The 19,066-nt window shown below is 45.3% G+C and overlaps 1 protein-coding gene across 1 annotated transcript in view; it reads right to left on the bottom strand.

Annotated features, from left to right (window-relative positions):
* The window catches only part of LOC139814637 (uncharacterized), a 67,573-nt gene extending 60,321 nt beyond the window's left edge, over window positions 1–7,252 (bottom strand). Inside the window, exon 1 of the mRNA XM_071781059.1 lies at window positions 4,410–7,252. The gene's annotated coding sequence lies outside the window, so the exon portion shown is untranslated. The remainder of the gene's footprint in view (window positions 1–4,409) is intronic.
* Between the last annotated feature and the right edge of the window lie 11,814 nt (window positions 7,253–19,066).

Consider the following 19,066-nt stretch of genomic DNA (forward strand, 5'->3'; position numbering starts at 1 on the left):
TAAATGTTGTTTTTTAATTTTTGTATTTTAGCCGCCTAATTATTTCCTACAGCGTCTCACCCATATACCCGTAAATGCGTCTTTCTCGGGCGATAAAAATTATTTAAAAAATGATTAAATAATGTTTATCGCCAGAACTCTTTTGAAAACGTTAGAACACGTTCAGAACTGTACGAAAATTATAATAAAACTCGCAGAACTGTCGAAATACGGCCAGCGTCTCACCTATTTTCGATAAATTCCTGACTTTCGAGCGTTATTAATTTATTTAAAAATTTTACAACATTGCCAACGCCCGGAACTCTTTAGAAATTGCTTTTATGTGTTCAGAACTATACGAAAAATATTTTATATAAGCCAGAACTCCGAAATTTCCTACAGCGTCTCACCCATATACACGTAAATGCGTCTTTCTCGGGCGATAAAAATTATTTAAAAAATGATTAAATAATGTTTATCGCCAGAACTCTTTAGAAAACGTTAGAACACGTTCAGAACTGTACGAAAATTATAATAAAACTCGCAGAACTGTCAAAATACGGCCAGCGTCTCACCTATTTTCGATAAATTCCTGATTTTCGAGCGTTATTAATTTATTTAAAAATTTTACAACATTGCCAACGCCCGGAACTTTTTAGAAATTGCTTTTATATGTTCAGAACTAAACGAAAAATATTTTATATAAGCCAGAACTCCGAGATTTCCTACAGCGTCTCACCCATATACCCGTAAATGCGTCTTTTTCGGGCGATAAAAATTATTTAAAAAATGATTAAATAATGTTTATCGCCAGAACTCTTTTGAAAACGTTAGAACACGTTCAGAACTGTACGAAAATTATAATAAAACTCGCAGAACTGTCAAAATACGGCCAGCGTCTCACCTATTTTCGATAAATTCCTGATTTTCGAGCGTTATTAATTTATTTAAAAATTTTACAACATTGCCAACGCCCGGAACTTTTTAGAAATTGCTTTTATATGTTCAGAACTAAACGAAAAATATTTTATATAAGCCAGAACTCCGAGATTTCCTACAGCGTCTCACCCATATACCCGTAAATGCGTCTTTTTCGGGCGATAAAAATTATTTAAAAAATGATTAAATAATGTTTATTGCCAGAACTCTTTTGAAAACGTTAGAACACGTTCAGAACTGTACGAAAATTATAATAAAACTCGCAGAACTGTCGAAATACGGCCAGCGTCTCACCTATTTTCGATGAATTCCTGACTTTCGAGCGTTATTAATTTATTTAAAAATTTTACAACATTGCCAACGCCCGGAACTCTTTGGAAAATGCTTCTATATGTTCAGAACTATACGAAAAATATTTTATATAAGCCAGAACTCCGAGATTTCCTACAGCGTCTCACCCATATACCCGTAAATGCGTCTTTCTCGGCCGATAAAAATTATTTAAAAAATGATTAAATAATGTTTATCGCCAGAACTCTTTAGAAAACGTTAGAACACGTTCAGAACTGTACGAAAATTATAATAAAACTCGCAGAACTGTCGAAATACGGCCAGCGTCTCACCTATTTTCGATAAATTCCTGACTTTCGAGTGTTATTGATTTATTTAAAAATTTTACAACATTGCCAACGCCCGGAACTCTTTGGAAAATGCTTCTATATGTTCAGAACTACTCGAAAAATATTTTATATAAACCGGAACTCCGAGATTTCGCTTAGCGTTTCATCGTTTTTCGTCATGATTACTTTTCGGTTAATATTAATTTTTTAAAATATAACACAAATATTCTAACGCTCGGAACTCTTTAAGAAATGCTTCAATATGCTCAGAACTACTCGAAAAATATTTTACATAAATCGGAACTCCGAGATTTCAACTGGCGTCTCAACTCGGTATACTCGTTACATTGTAATTTTTTTAGTACTTTATAATTAATTTTTTGCTTTTATATGGCAGAACTTTTTATAGAACTGTTATAGAACTATAGATCTCGCAAAATCTGATGAGATACAGTAGTGGAACTTGTGTAGGACAAAGTGAGACGCTGCGTGAACCTAGCGTCTCAGTTTGTACTGTGACGCGTTTTTTGGCTTTAAAAGCCAGAACTATTTGTTTAAACTAGCAGGAACTCTAGAACTATTGAAAAGGAAGTCAGAACTCTCAATAATTTGTGAGTTTCCGCAAAATGAGACGCTAGCTTCACACACACACGATACGTTGAAATAAATCATAATGAGTAAGTCGCTGAGCTCGATTCACTTTCAAGTCCCGTTAATCCGTCCGTCGTTATTTTAACTATCGAAGATAGTTTAAATGAAGATAGTTAAAATAACGATGGATTAACGGGACTTGAAAGTGAATCAAGCTCAGTGACTTACTCATTATGACATATATACGCGTATCTACTTTATACGAAACAGTAACACCAGTTTATAGAAGTGAGACGAGCGACGTGTCACTGCTCATGCGAGCAGTTAAAAATCTCTGAAAGCCGCTATTGACACGTGGTAACATATTGCGGGAAAAATGCGTCGTTCATCGCGATTCTCGTCGGATGATGCTCACCGGAGTCGACGTTCAGACGTGCGCGCATGTCGGATGTGCACTTCATTGCACACTCCGTGTAGCCGTTTTGCCCGTCTCTCGCGGGCATCATGCCTAGATGTACGTATACGCAATATATAGAAGGGAACTAATCGAGGCTCATGCAACACGTGCACGCGCATAGAGGCGGACCGCTGCACGCTCCGCGTCGCGCGCTAAAACCAATAGTAAAATGCGACTTGATAGATGGTCGTCATTTGCGTCGCGGACAGCGACGATTAATAAACCGATCTCTCGCAGAAGCGGCAAGTGGCTGATACGTCGCTTTATTAAGGATGAAAGGATACAGCACGGTACCACGTGCGCTTTGATCCTTCCGTATTGAAAGACCGTAACGACGTGACGACGATAGAAATGTGGCGAGCCGATAGCACGAAGCTATCACGCGTAGTAAGCTCGTTGACTATATTTCGCGAGAGAGGATGTAAGAGCGTTACCTCAGGGTAAGACGATTTTACTTCACTCCGTGAGATCGACGCGGGTGCAGGCAGGTGGGAGGAGGGACCGCCGAGATCGCTCAGAGCGTTAATAAATCGACGGTCGCGCGCCATGCAATCAAATCCGCCGCGATCGGCCTCTACAATCTGCGCGTACGCGTACGTGAAATCGAGAAGAAAGGGGGAGGAGGTGTATGAAGGTGGGGGGACTGGGAAGCTGCCGAAATTACAGCCATTATCGCGATAGAGGTGAGAACCGACCGATGTTTGCTTAACCCGATCGGAAATCGACGAGAGGTCGAACACGATCTCCTCCCCCGATTCCGCGTACCGATTCTGACCGGGGAAAGGAGTAAAGAGCAAACACAAGAAGAGCGTTGTTCACCCCGAAAAGATGGGCGGACTGCGCCGTTTAACCCGCGAGTTAACGGGGCGTATCCCGCGAAACGGTGCAACCACGATTTACGATCTCACGTTTCACGCTCGCTTCGTCTGTACAAGGTGATTTCACTCAATCGCATTCTCTTTTACAATTTTAGATTAATAGGTACTATAAATAATTAAAAAAAGATAGAGTTTGAGAAAAATGATAAAGTTGATCATCATTTATGGTGAATATATTCATAAATAATATCAACTGTTAGAAGTTTATTATAGCGATCTATTGTTGAACAGAAATGTGTACAGTTCTATGGATACACCCCGTATATTGCTCTCTGTATCTTCCTCTCTTTCTTCCTCATATTTTTAGCGACTTTTCCTCTCAATCCCTCGGTTCTTTCATTTTCGTTCGACGCGCACGCGGATTATTTCGCGCAATAGTATTACACGATTGATCATCGTCGAAATGTGTACGGCGCGGCAACGGGCACGCGTTGAGGTTGAACATTTTCCCTCAAATTGTTTGCACACGGCCGATGACGTCGAGATAAAGCCTCTCACGCACGCGTCCGCAAGGATATCGCGTTTCCCGCGTTTTTTGCCTCCGTTTTTTTCCTTATCAAGACTAGTTTAGCTCGGAGTCTCGTTCCTAGCTCGTATTATTATATATACTTGATTATGTTAATTTCGAACACGCGGCGCAAAAAAAAAATTAACGGCGCGACTCGGTGGCCGCGACTGCGGTCAATCAATAAATTATCCTGTCAACGATTCTGCAAACCCGGCGGGGTGAATAATTACCGCGAAATATTTTCACTCAGCTGTGAGAATAAATGCAGATCGATCTATTACTCCATTCTTAATTTATACAATAATCAATAAAAATATATTGCCTCTCTTGAGTTCACATGTCGGATACGTGTTACGTTCGAGAATATTTGGATTAAATATGCAAACATTTTACGTCGTATTTTTAACGTTTATGCGGAATTTCTTGTAAACACTCACCAGGAAGTAACGTAGGGACTCCGGCGTGGCTGCAACTCAAAGTCTATCAAAGTGTCCAGTTTCTGCGGTATCACGAACGTTAAGTTATCCTCTAACTCTTTCCTTATGGGGACTCTCACGATCTTTCAGAATTCTTGGTCGAAGATCTTGAACGATTAGACGTAGCGATCAAGGATATTTGCGAGCGGTTCGTGTGAGGCAAAAAAAAAGAGCGGGAAGTCGCGCAAGTCACTCGACGTATACACTCCTCGAGATATTATTGTCGACGGGTTTGCTTTCGAGATCTAAGCAAATGGATGATTCTCAACTGTATGAGCTATCGAATGTAACGGTACCGGACGTTTCGCGCGTTCGCCTAGAGAAATATCACTCGATCCTCTTCCTCGTCGTGACGCCGGGCAAACTGATGGAAAAATTTGTTTCACCTTGAACCCCCCAATGACTTTCGCCGTTCTCAAATCTCGCACGACCTCCATTCACTCTTGACGTAAGTCTAAATTGCCACTCTCACGTTGCATCGACGCGATACCCCTCGTCGGAACGCATAATAATCGCGTAGCCGTTCTTCCGAGCTTCCGAGAAAATCGCAGATGGACGTCCGTGAACTTCCCCGAATCGCATGGGTCGCGAAAGAAATCGGCAGAAGCCCGTTGGACGAATTTCAAAGGCGAGACGCGGCGGGGTCCTCTCGCATGGCACACTTCTACACACGCGAGAACGCGTGTAACGTTACGCAAATACAGGCGACACGTACAGACACGTTTGATCGTGAAATAGACACGTTGACACCATCCGGGCACCGAGAGTGAAGATCCGTGTCGGAGTCGCGAAGCACTTGGTTTCTCACCGCGGTAACGAGAGGCGGGAAGAAGATCGTAGATGAAGGAGGCGCAACAGGCGTATTATCTCGGAGTGTAAACGCGCTTCTCGCTCGTTCTTGCCTCTAGTTTCCGTTCCTTCGGAGAGAGAACCGCGAGACTCATAATTTGCGTGGATTACCACCGAGATATACGATGGTCCGATCAAGAAAAGGACTGTACGTCATTTCCTTTCCGATCAGGCTCGGCATTGATGCCCTCCGGCTTTAACAACGCCAAACGGGGGTCTTAAGCGTTGTCCTCCCGTAATTATATTCTATTCTCCTCTCCGCCAGTGAAATGACGAATCGTTGCGGTCGCAACTCGTAACTGCTGCTACGTTCCACGCGCTATCTCCACGCTCTCGGCGATAAAATAAACGATTGCCGATCGCGCGACGACGCTACGTCGATGCCCAGCGTGTCGTTGGCACAACACCGTGTCGAGAGACGATCGATGGTGTTCGATTACTCCTTTTCATCGTTGGAAGTATTTCTCGCGATGTTTCCGCCGGGCTCTTCGCGCCGATTTCTTCCACAAAACCAGTCAATCGCGAGCTCGTCGGAGAAATCGTCGTCGTTTCGGAAATAGGACAGGATTTTCTCGATCGGCGTGATCGGCTCGACGCAATTGCCGATAATGGACACGTGTCTCGCGGCTGTTGTTCTGTTTTTCTCTCTTTTCCCCGGTCGCGCACGGAGAAAGACGGGGTCTCGATGGCGCCGCTGCTCGGCGTTCTGTTCACTTCCTCCCGCGAGAAAACCACCTCTTGGTCACTCGGCGCCCGTTTACGTAATCATGCCAAAAACCGTTCGTCTCCCTCGCGTTGTCGCGGTTCGGTGTACAACAGCAGCAGTGCGCTAACGCGTTAATATACGTATACACACGGAAAAACGACCGTCGCACCGTTCAGCACCGTTCGAGGCGCCAAGTTTCTTCTCGCAATCGAGGCGTCAAACTGGTACCGCAAACGCAAACGACATGAGCTCGATAATTACGACGCGTGCCACTTCACAACTTCTACAAACGTTGTCCGCCGTTAGATCAGAATTTCTCAAAACGAGAACTGGTACTATCCCTTCGATTATCCCTGACACTCCATTCGACCGCGGTCACTTTCACGAACTTCTTTTTTGTCGTTTCCGCTCAGCGGAAAATCACTGCTACCTTTCAAACGAATCGTCGGCGCGGACGAGCGACTCGGAATTCGACACGTCGTGAAATCGGAACCGATACTCGCTGTAATACGTCCCCGACGATAAGAGAACGGCGGCACTCGCGCGGAAATCGGGAATAGCACTGACTCGCTTCGGTCGAAGCGACGCGGCGATAGGCAAGGTCCTCCCGCTGCGTGCCACCGCGCGCAGCGGCGATTTCTCGGGGCACGCGAGTGTCGCGAACGTCGGCAGGGTGAGTTACTTTGGCCAGATGATCCCTTGGTCACTGACGCCCTTTAGACGCGCAATGAACTCCCTTCGGATAAAACCGACGGAAGAAGCGGCGGAATACCCAGGGTGATCAACCTCGTGAAAATCTTCCGTAGCGACACGGATTTCGCGCCTCGATCGAGCGACCGCTCACCGATCGTTTCTCGATGCGACAGCGACAGTCTTCCAAGCCGATCGCTACGTCCGCAACGTTCGGCGATGCGTCTCGCCTGCTGTTCCGCTCGGGATGAGTCGCGGCGCTTGCCGCACGTCCCCGCACGCGCCGGGGTGGCGACTCGGCGATCGACGATGTGTACTCCTGCGATCGTGACCAGGTCGACGGGACGACGCATGGCCATACGGCAGAGACACCGTGAGAACACCGGCGACGACCGTCGCTGACTGGCGGCTGGCGAGTGGCGGCGCGGCGCGAGCGTGAGCGTGAGCGAATACGTTGTGGCTTGCGCGCGTTGCGAGTGCGATGTGCGCTCAGCGCTGCTGGCCGCGCGCGTTGTGTGCTCCGTCAGCTCCGTGCTCTCTCTCTCTCGCCGGCTCTCGCCACGGCGCGACACGAGCGCATCGGCATCAGTCGGCTCCTCTCACAAACCGCCGGCCGCCGGCACCACCACCAGACAGAACCCCAAAGCCCGGCACGTCGCATGCTCTCACTCTCCCCGCACCGCGGGCACCGTCTTTCCCCACCATCGCGTCGGAATGCCGGCATCCCCGGTGCCGACGACGGGAATCTCACCGGCACGCGAATAACAAGCGAATTTTTTCGGCTGGTCTCTGCGACCCGCGTCTACCCTCTCGATCCCGAGGTAGCTTCTCGCGCGAAAGTGCGACGCGACGCTCTGCAGGTTTCCTAATAGTCCGATTATTCATAATTTATATAGTTACTAAGTTTAACCAATGATAACTGTAACTGATTTGCTGTCAAAAATTTTGATCGGAAAGTCTATACAATTTTTCTTAAGATGATTCGACGAAACACGGATTTTTATAGACTCGTAACAAGTTCACTTTGTTGTTACGGGATGATACGTTAACGACGTTGAATATTTATTTGCTCTATCTGCGTTACGATTCGAATATTTTCAAATAAACAATAATCTGAGTATTTTATCGCTTCTACTCGCATATCCAAGTGAAGTATCACTTATTGATGAACAGAATTTGCACGATAAGTAATTCTGTAAAATCATGTTCTTCTATCTCTTTATCTCGACCGAAGCGATTTTAGGTATTTATGTAAATAATGCACAATATAAAATGTAAAACATATATTTATCGATGATAATACTTTCCATCTGAACCTTCACTGGCGATCATACCGTCATTACTTCCCATTACTACCCGATATATCGAAAGCGCTTGTATATAGAAAGCGTAACGCGATTTCTCCCCAAAATTACACGATGTTCCAATAATCCACGAGATCCAAAACAGGGAGGTTTGTTTTCGCATCAACCTAACGTGTATCTTTTAAACACCGGGCCACCGAATTACCTTCGCACATCGATTATTCGCGATAACATCAACGCGCTCGCGGGTATATCTCGCACCTTCGAATCCGCCGTTTATCGCGTCGATAACATTTCAACACACGTATGTAAACTAACGCGACACTCCAACACGTCTCGCGATTTCGTGTTTTCCTGGCACGAGAACCGCCAAGTTCGGCGCGGTCCGAGCGAGCGGATGGGATGCACCTGTGGATACACGATGCACAACACCCAGGGCTCCGCGCATGAAATACCGCCCCACTCTTGGCGTGGTGGTGAACGACGTCAGCGTCAGGCCAATCTCCGGCCACGCGAACCGTCTTAAACTACTTATTTCTTCGCGAGATCCGCTTGTCTCGATCCTGAAACCGAGATCTCGCTCTCTCGCTCGCGCGCTCGCTAAAAATACCGCGAAAGATTGCTACGTAGAGGCACGCAAATTACCGGTCTGCGCTTAATTGCGGCGAAATTACGCGAGATTTAATTTTCGTTAAACTCGACCCACGTTTAGTCCACGTCCCTCGAAAGCTGACACTCACCGCTCACTTTAAGAGGTCTATCTACTTGTATAACGTGGACGTGTCAGTTGATGATTGTCAAGGGATATTGTCAGATAATTTATACTCTATCGCACAACGTATTCGTCTTTTTATTTTTACGAAAGAAGCATGTTTCATATTGTCAATGAAAATGTTAAAACTGCCAGAATCTACGGATAGAGTCTTGTAACTCGCAAAGTTCGAGAACATTAAAGTGATTGGCTATTGCTCGCTTATTTCCTCTCAGGAACTGCTGTAAGAGATTGGCGTAATCTCCGTTGGCACATCTATAAAATTATCACCGTGTTGTTCGGCGTGTTAGACCCTCGTTGAAAGCCAAGATATATTCGCGTCCTACGAACTGATTTACGCGCATTTGCTTCTGGAATTATGACGGTCCTTAGCGCGGATAAACGTGAATAAAAAGTTACGCAGCGATGTTAAGCGATCTCGAAAGCGTCGTCTTCGGCGCAACCGCTAAGTATCCCTGCGAATTTAAGGCCGCAAAGACGGTGCGAGAAAGGACATAACAAAATGAGTCGTAAAATATGACACTGCCCGAAGCGCTTCCTTCCTATATGTCTGCGCGCGCGCGATCGATCTTGCCCGGTATTACGGGGTCCCTTATCTCATCTTTGGAACTCGTTTAAGACCCGTTTCGGCACCTCAGTTCTCCCGATTGCGTCCGCTTCAATTACCGACGACGCTCTTGTTCCAAGAACGGGCACGTCCACCGCGGAATTTACGGGGTCCCGCCAATTTTACTCCTGCGCTTTTGCCCCAAATGGAGCCTCAAAGGCATTCTGACGTAATATGCAACGACACGGACGTCACATTTCGAAAACGCCATCTCATTTTACAAAGAAAAAGGCGGTAATTCTTACACAGCACGGAAAAAGGAAACTTGTATATATAATAACAACTTAAAAAATAAACTTCTCTTTTCTGATTCTTGAACTATACCTTGAAATGTACCTAAATGCGATAAGATGTTGCGTTACAGCGTTCGATTTAACCCGCAGATATCTCCGCCAACAACCGAGGAATCTATTCCCTACATCGTGCGAAAGAGCGGTTCGAGAATCGAAGGCGAGGCTAGCCGCGATTCGTGACTTTCGCGTGTTAATTTGGCAAGGGTTTGCGTGCCGCCTGTATACTTAGCCGCGTAGATAGGCATGCACTTAACACCTGTGAGTCCGCGCGACTCGCGATAAGTATACGCTCGCCGGCCGGCCGCTCACGAACGGCGCAGTATAGACGCGGATATCTCGTGCGAAAGAGAGGCGTGTATATATCCATCCCAGCGGAAAGCGGCGGCGGGTTCCGCGCCCCGAGTTCGACAGGGTGTTAAGTTCACGAGCCGCGTTAAAGCACCGGATGTTTCGCGATGCGTGCACGGCCTAGCTCGACCGCTGGCCCAGCCAGCGTGGAGTTACGAACGTTAACGCGCACGTGTTGACGTAAAGCTAAACGAAATACGCGAATCAAATCTCTCGAGGTCTTGGAAACTTGTGATTCGAGGACAACGACCGGAATCGACTCGATCCTACGATTTTCAACATCGCCCGCAGAATGTGTACATTAAAAAACACTTTTATTTTACAAAGATTATTATTCGATTAATTTGTAGTTTGATAATGTAAAGAATTATTATTTTTATACGCTAGTATCAAATAATTAAGCAAATTATTAAGTCTTAAATTAAGAAAATAGAAAATGAAATACAATCATACATATAAATATCGCCTTTTTCGATTATTGGTGGGATTTTATGCCATATCGATCTCTGTGTTTACCTATTAAACTTATGTATATAATTGTAATTTTGAGAACTGATATAGAAGAGTGTAGAATTAGGAGTCATCATTGATACATGCAGGAGCGAGTCTGAAAAACAACGACAACTATGTGGCGCTCGGCCCTTGCACATTGATATGCGCTGCAATCGCGTTCCAACCGTTGCATATTGACGAAAACACGTGACCATGCGTAGAAATTTTCGTTTCTCGGCCTTCGCCGTTGTCCACGAAACTGTCGAACCATGAATATTCACGAAACGCACCATGATGACTGCGTATAACATTCGTGCATCACGTACGAAGAGCGAATCATCGTGCTGATGATAACGTTCATGCGCCATGTCGTCTCCGGACTCGAGGCCTCGAGGTGTTTGTTGTTCGCGACGCTATCCGCGTATAGATATCTTATTTATTTTTGGCATTTTTTTCGAGATATTCAATAGCTACCAAATAAAAATAACGATACCCTATTCTCTATACAAGACGAACAGTTGCGAAGACGATAATCGGCGAAATCTCGTTCTCTCTTTCTCTAACGCGATAAAATCCGATAGCGACTATCATGCCGATAAACTGTCTAAGATCGTGGATCACGGGGCAGATAAAAATCTACGTAAACACAAACTCAATACTAGTGCTAGTAAAACAATCGGCCCCCGCGTGTTACGTATATCCCACATTATTTACGACAATTATTAAATATCTCTCCGTGCATTCGCGAAGTTCGGTTTCGATACAATAAGTGGCGCATATTTAAAACGCGAGGAATTTCGTCGGCGATAAGATTCCTTCTCGTCTTACATTGTATAAACAGACTGATTGATCGATTGTCTCGAGTCCTGCGCTCGCGGCAATTCTCACCCACGAAAAACAACGACTATTTTTCGTGCTCATAAAGATATGAGAGTATACATATGAGAGTATCGATCTGAAAGCGACTTCATTAATTACTTACTGTTGATCGAACTAAGAATTAGAATGCATCGTGCATATTGCATATTAATACGTCAGGAATCCACTATACAGTGGATGAACTCTCTTACCTGCTCCTTATTCACGCAAGGCGCAAATTAAAATCGGAGATGATCGTTTTGATACGCCAATGAAAGGTTACGCTTACAATGTGAAATCTGATCGTACGCACAACAGAAACATGCCGGTTGCATATTTCAGACGTCATAATTAAAGATTTTAACTGCCACGGCCGGCGCGGCGCGGCGGTTGAAATACCATCAGCCTTAGGCATATAGTCTTTTTTCAACAAGAAGACAATTTCTCGAAAATATGACGCACACGTAACTTGATTTATTTCACCGTTCCAATTTAAGTCACCGATTAACATTGCTTTATCTTATTGTAATAATTGTTATTTAATTACGTTGTTAATTAAGATTTTTATAATTGTATTGTATACATCATATGAAAATCTTTCGCAACTTTTATGTTTTTGAATAAACGAATAAATGATTTGAAAAAACACGACAGAGTATAAACTTGGCATTGGTTTTCTTATCGAGTTCGATCGCCACGATATTGCACGGTCCTCCTATGCGCCTATTCTAACTGCAATCTTGCGGTTGGTATTCTTCGCGAGACGCGAGGCAACAACTTATTATTGCCTTTGATCCCGAGCGATTTCCTCGGCCTTCCGACAGACCGATGGAAGCGATGATGAGAGCACCGGGGCTAATTCGCGAAACGGTGTCGGATGCATCATAGAGATCACTCTCGCCTTCTCTCTTCCTCTCTCCCGAGCTCCGAGGAAGAGTCACGCCCTCCTCGTTACCCCGGAGGGGCTGCCGCCTCCCCTTCCTCTATCTCCTCCCGGCGATAATATCTCGGCAAATACCGACCCGGGGAACCCTTTAGCATCGGCCAGGCTGCCGCCTGTGCGCGTAATGCCCTAAAATTAAACAGCCCACGGCGCCGAGGGCGACCTGCTCGTCACCCATCACCATATCCGGTTCTCCTTGCCACGCTCTGACTCTGGTCTCCGTACAATAAATAAAGATAATCCGAATGTTTTTTTTTTCTATGACGGAGAAAGTACCACATAAACGATCGCAGGTCTTTCCGATTTAATTAGAATAAAAGTCAAAAATGTTGTCGTTGTGTCATTGCAACATAAATTTCACTTTTTTTACAGTTAAATGAAAATCTACTTATAATTGACATGAAACTATTGCAAGATATTCTCAGCGAGACGTCACGTCTGCAACTTTCACGATATTTTTCTAAAGTTTCTCCTTCAATGAAACATTCGTAGAGTGATCCCTTATTTTTCTCATCTCCGGGCCATCGAAAAGATAGAAGTCAAGGGGACCGCGTTAATAATGTCGAGCTACATTCGCAGACGGCGAACCTCAGCTGCGGCATATCGCGAGCGGACGAAGACGGAATTCAGCTGGCGTTTGCGTGACGATGTGCGTGGCGCCGGCGTTACAGAAAGGATGCCGCAAATTTAGCGGCGGCGATAAACAACGATCGTCGCCAGCGTGAATTCGCTTAGTCTCGAGCGTCCTGATACACCCACGATACACTAGCGCGCATGCAGATTGATCCTTCGCATCGCAAATGATGCATCCAGTTAATGCGACTGTTTACAATCAATCCTGCTCTCGAACATGCGAGACGTGTTGTTTGGAAACTTAATTTAAGTATTAGTCGTTATTCATTGGAGAGGTATTTTTCTCATAATTTTCAAATCTTTGTTTGATTTAAGGTAAATGTACTAATGTCAGGACACGTACCTATGTCTGGGCACCTTTATCACTTTAGTTTTTAAATAAATTATAACGCGAATAAAAATCAAAGAATCAAAGATAAAAATATTTTTCTTGTATTATATTTTTATCTTTGATTTTAATTCGCGTTGTACTTATTTAAAAACTAAAATGATAAAGGTGTCCAGACATAGGTCTTAAATGTCCCGGTATTGGTACATTTACCTCATATAGAGAAAAATACATATTAAAATCTGGAAATTATTTACTCAACGCATGAAATGCTGTACGATTCTAAAAAATTAAACATGATATGCGCATTTGGTGAAAATAAATCTCACGATCGGTTGTTCACGTTGGAGTGAAAATGAACGCGATGGGAATTAGCGGCTCTAAGCTTTTCGGCAATAATACGGTAGAAAATAGAGAAGGCTCCACTAAACGCCCACCTAATAGCCCGTCAGGGAAGAGCGGCGGTGACAAATTATTAGCCGGAGCATCTGCTAATGCAGATCTCCGTCGCTGTTAAAGCGAGAGCCCGGGACCACCGTTATACACCCGACTGAAGATTTACACCTGCATCTTTCAGATAGCATCTCCGACGCATTGTCGTCCGTCCGATATCCGATATGAGATCGCTTCCCGTGGGACCGTCGCCGTATGCTCGAATTTATAGCGGGCTCCCGCTATTCGGTGGAAAAACTTTCACAACGCGAGAGAGAATTCTATAATAGTAATATACGGAATGCCAACTCGCGGTGTTGCTGCGGAATATCTTAAACATTTGTCGCTGAGATCAAAATTTTTGTCGTAACGTCATTGAAAAATCCTAAAAATTACAATTACTTTATATTATTTTTATTTAATGCGCAGAAACATGTTTGTGATTTTTCGTAAGTTTTATTTGAAGCCACTTTCGTTCTTTATTTGAAGAATCTAAACGGAAGATTTCGTAACTCGTAAACCATATGTTCGCGATTTCCGTTCCGCGTTGTGGGGTCCCGGCAAGTGTTCAGGTGTTCAGGTACGCGTTACGAGGCGGACGGCTCACCGGAACGGACCGGCGGCGATAAATCAGAATCATTAGGGAATTGGCCGCGCCTTTCACGATTCCTAAGTCGCTTCTTGCGGCCGTCACCGAGATTTACGCCCCATAAAAATCTGTATCGCCGCGCGATTACCAGCTTCTTCTCTCTCTTCCTCTGGCTCCGGTCCAGCCAGCTGCCTCTTTCTTAAGTCGCGCTGAATTACGAAGAGCAATCGGAGAGAAACGTCTTCTTCTTCACCTTTGGCAACCCACCGAAAGGCTCGAGCTGTTTCGCCGACAGCGCAGGTTAACGGTTAGTTGTTAATTTTACGATCCGGTCGATTAGTGACGATACGAACCGGAGTTCTTCCTCCCAGCTGCATCGCATTGTATTGAAATATATCGTTTTTATCAGCTCGTAAATCGCATAATTCGATCGTCGCGTGGGTGCGCCTGCGTACTGGAGCGGAATATCCGCACCCGTTTGCGAGGTGAACATGACGCCTTGCTGGATGTGCTCCGACCCTCCCGGAGATCTGACTTTCGACAATAAAATTAGAGATGCTAGACTAATTCGAGTAATGCATGCCGCAATTAAGGCTTTCAAAATTTCGTCGAAATCACTCGCCGTGACGGTCAGTCGTCGATCGCAACGGCGATTACCTACGCAAATGCAAGTTCTACGTTGACGCTTCACTTGACCCCTTAAGTGAACTCTCGATCCTCTTCCATTACAATATATATTAACTTCCGCGTTTTTACTACGATCAGTCTGGCGAGAGAAAAACGAGGCATCGCGATTTCGCGATTTTCGTCGGAGTGTTCGTTGCTGAGTGCAAAAAAAATCGCACGATGCGGAGATTTCCATATGGCGCAACACATTGTGCATAACTTCGGTGCTCAAAGTATCGCTCAAAGTCCGCGCTGAATTGAAATCGACTTACGGACTCGAGTACCACGAAATACGGACATCGTTGCGACGGCTGGATGCTGTCACGGAAACAAGAAAATCATGCAAATATCAACCTCAAAGAAAAAGCCACAGTAACAGTCTCTCTTTCTTTATGTACGTGCGACGACGGAGGACATTACTTTCGAGGACGATTGGCGCCAGACTGGAGTTAACATCGATTTTTCTTCGGGCGCTACTTCGCCGAACGATGAAGTCGATGCAAATTGAAAGCGTTGAAGGCGCGGAACGAACTTCGTGGCGAACATAATCAATACGTTTCCGTTTGACTTTTTTTTTTTAAGAATTTTGAGAGAGCAATTCTGCATACCGCGCGGTCGGAAGGGTTGAAACTATAAATAGAATAGCTGCTTTCTCAAAGTGATTTCGTCGGACATTTTTCTACGCCTCGGCGACCAATTATCTATCCTTTCTCAGGGCACCAACAAACCGGAGACCGTCGCGGTGCGTTTCCACGTCGTATTCGCTTTCGAGGCACGGGCATAAATTAGTAGTACGTGCCACGCGTGTAACGGAGAACTCGTGTCCTGATTGGGGAGATTAGAGGGATTATAAGACGAGAGAACCGCCGCGCTGCCGCCGCGCCGCGCCGGCCGATTTTCCTGGCCATTCGATTTAGGGGAATTCGACGAGTCGCGCCTCGCCTCGCCTCGGATCGCATCGCGCACGATGCCGAGACTCGAGAGGATCGGCCGTACGTCTTCCCGCGTCTTCCGACGGCGTGGCACGTCTCGAAGAAATTCGGTCTCTTTCTCCGTCGACTTCGGCGCGCCGGGAATCTTAATGCGCGGATATACCTAACCGTGCCCGTTGCGCCCGAAGTGTCGCGCGGATCTCATCGCCGATAAATAACCCTTTCTAATATCGCATTCGCGCCACGTATCCCGGCTATCGCATTTGCACTTGTCTACACGATCTACGTGCGACACCGCGCCGATATACGTTCCCCATCACCTGTCGATCTTTTTGGCGGACGTTCATGTTCCCGCCAGCACGAAGAAGTATATCACGTCGCTCTTTTTATCGTATACATTAATTAACCGTTCTTGCTTCTCTTTGCTCGGGGGAAATCTTATTCGATAAATATCATAAATACATTCTTTTCTTAAACATTTAACGTGATAGCGCGATAAACGTTAAATATTTATAGTTATTGAGAGGAAGGGCGAGCACGCGCGCGCTTCTCTAAATACTTCCTCGTTTGACGTCCGATCCCCTTAGGGGGGACCGGAAGTCTGACACTAACGCGGAATGACTCAAGCCTCCTCCACTTTAGCGGATTTCGGAGCGATCGAGAAGCGGAGAGGCGAGTCGGATCTCCGAATAATTGTTTACACGAGTCCGGACGCGGACGCGTTTAGCGCGTCGGGCGTGTTCTGTGCAATGTATCCATCGCGCCTACTCATCTGTATCCCTTAGGAAACTGTAACCGGTCGGTCCTGTGCACCGAGATGGCCGATAGCCTCTCGCCAAGCGCTAAGTTCTCAACAACGGATTTCATGCTTACGATTTAATTCGCCCGGTGGCGCAACGAGAATAGAGAGAAACAAAAAAGGAGAGAGAGAGAAAGAGGGACTATGATGTGAATATACAAAGTATATTCCGGACCAACCGGATGTTCCTTCAGCCACAGATGATAAAGCCTGATTTAAATGGAAACAGCGGTCGTTCCAACAAGATCGGGGCACGAAATAAAAAGCAAATCACGGAGTGACTTAAACATTTAGCAGGTGTGTGTGAAAGTATGTTGAAAAAAATACCGCGCGTATATCTAATTATGGAAATATCTGTCTAGAGTTGTAAAGCCCAGCGTTTAAAACAGGATTCTCTGGCGACTATACGATGACGCGGTGTTTCCAACACGTGGCGTTCGCGAAAAGCCATCGAACGCTCATTTACCTTTTGGGAAAACATGCCATTCGAGATGTGCGCATAGTACGCCGATGATTCAGAGTATTTGAGAAAAATAACGTCTGGGTGGGTGTCGAGGAACGGGATCGCGATTAACCGGATGATTCAAAGGAAATTTTTAACTCCCGCCCATATATGAGCCGCTATAACGTTGTGTGATCACCGTAACGCCCTAATTACGCCATTAAGATTGTCATTGAGATAATATTAACGCTATGTAATTATACCGCTCTCGTGGAGGGGGGGGAGTGTTGGGCAAACGTCCACTTGCGTGACTAATAGCGAGAAACTGGATCGGTAATTATGATATATGGTAACATATAATCCGCATTATCAAATAGAAATTTTTCTCCCCGGTTTTTTTAAATGACGTCGCGCGCGTTTACACCTATGCTAAAACTCGTCTTCTATCATATCGGGCGACGTGTTTACGAAGCGCGGATAGCTATCTACGCGGGGATCGAGAAAAAGGAGCGAAAAAAGGCCGGGGATGCGTAAAGCATCCCGATATTCCTTTCCACGACGTTATAAACCACGGCGTTCACAATAAGATGCCGGATAAGAGGCCGTGAAGTGGCCGCGTGAACGTATAATTTGCCGGCGTTTGTTTGTCCCGGTAATTAATGGTACACGGTACCCCATAACGTATCAGATTGTAAAAAGGCCTCCTCTCTCTCTCTCTCTCTCTCTCTCGCCGACTCCGGGCTCGAAACGACTCGCGCCTTGACAAAGTGGATTTCCACGAGACGTTCCCTCCCGAGAGAGGCATAAAGGTGCGAAGGATGAGCCGTGAGAGCTGGCTACCAATCCCGTGGCTCCCGTGGGAGCCACGCGGTAAATACGTGCCGTGTCGTACGTGCGGCTACATAAGTTTACATAATTCCATCGCGACGGGGTGACCGCCGCCGTCGCTCTGCCGCCGCCGCCATAAACTTTACTGTTCTCGCATTAGTATATCATCGGCCGTATCTCGATCGTAAAAACGTAATGAGGAAGGAAAAGGGAAACGAACGACCGTTCATTGATAGAAACTTTGTATCTTCTTGACATTATTTTTTTTTTTTTTTTTTTTTTTACAAAATAACAATATAGAGACGGTAACTTTAATAATGAGGGACTTGACCCGATTGGAAACGGATCGATAAACTCGAGAATGTGTAATAAAAAGATTGTAATTGCACGTTTTGCTTTCAACGCTGTAACTCTGTCGCGACCGCGGACCTCTTCAAGTTTTAACTTTTAATCCGTTATTTCACGGTCCCGACGTGCCTTTTCCTTTCGCAATTCGCCCGTCGATCGCCACGTGGTCATCGCGTGTTCCCCGGCTACTCGTGAGAATGAAACGGAACGAATGTACGAAATACGATCGCGTAATATCATGCTGAGACGTCGCTCGTCGCCGGGCTTGATGGAGGAAAGACGACGTGCGCACGGCAGTTTCTTGACTTTAACGTGATCGAGGGCCTCTTACGTTGACGTCGACTGGCGAGGTACGTCGCCTGGTGGAGAGTATTACTAGTTAACAGTTAGTTCACAGCGAGTCCCTGTGTGGCCAACAATAATCTATTATTATCTATCGAGATGTTGAGTTCTTTTTGGGATGAACCTTTACTTTAAAACGAAAAAACGACTACCTCCATCGGACAGAGACGCTTTTGCATGAATATGGAGTTTTGTAGTATTTTTTTTGTTCTCATATTGAAAAATTTATACACGAAGGTATTTTTCCTCTTCTCAATAACGATAATTTATTTTTTATAATGACACAATTAGTGATGCTGATCTTGTAAGATCGTATCTACGTTTAATGATCGCTTTAGATATCGGTTATCTATTTACACAAAATAATATTTGTGTATATATACACGCATTACGTTCCACTTCATACATTTAAGCCGC

The sequence above is a fragment of the Temnothorax longispinosus genome, chromosome 6, assembly GCF_030848805.1.
Source record: "Temnothorax longispinosus isolate EJ_2023e chromosome 6, Tlon_JGU_v1, whole genome shotgun sequence".
Classification (NCBI taxonomy): Eukaryota; Metazoa; Arthropoda; class Insecta; order Hymenoptera; family Formicidae; genus Temnothorax; species Temnothorax longispinosus.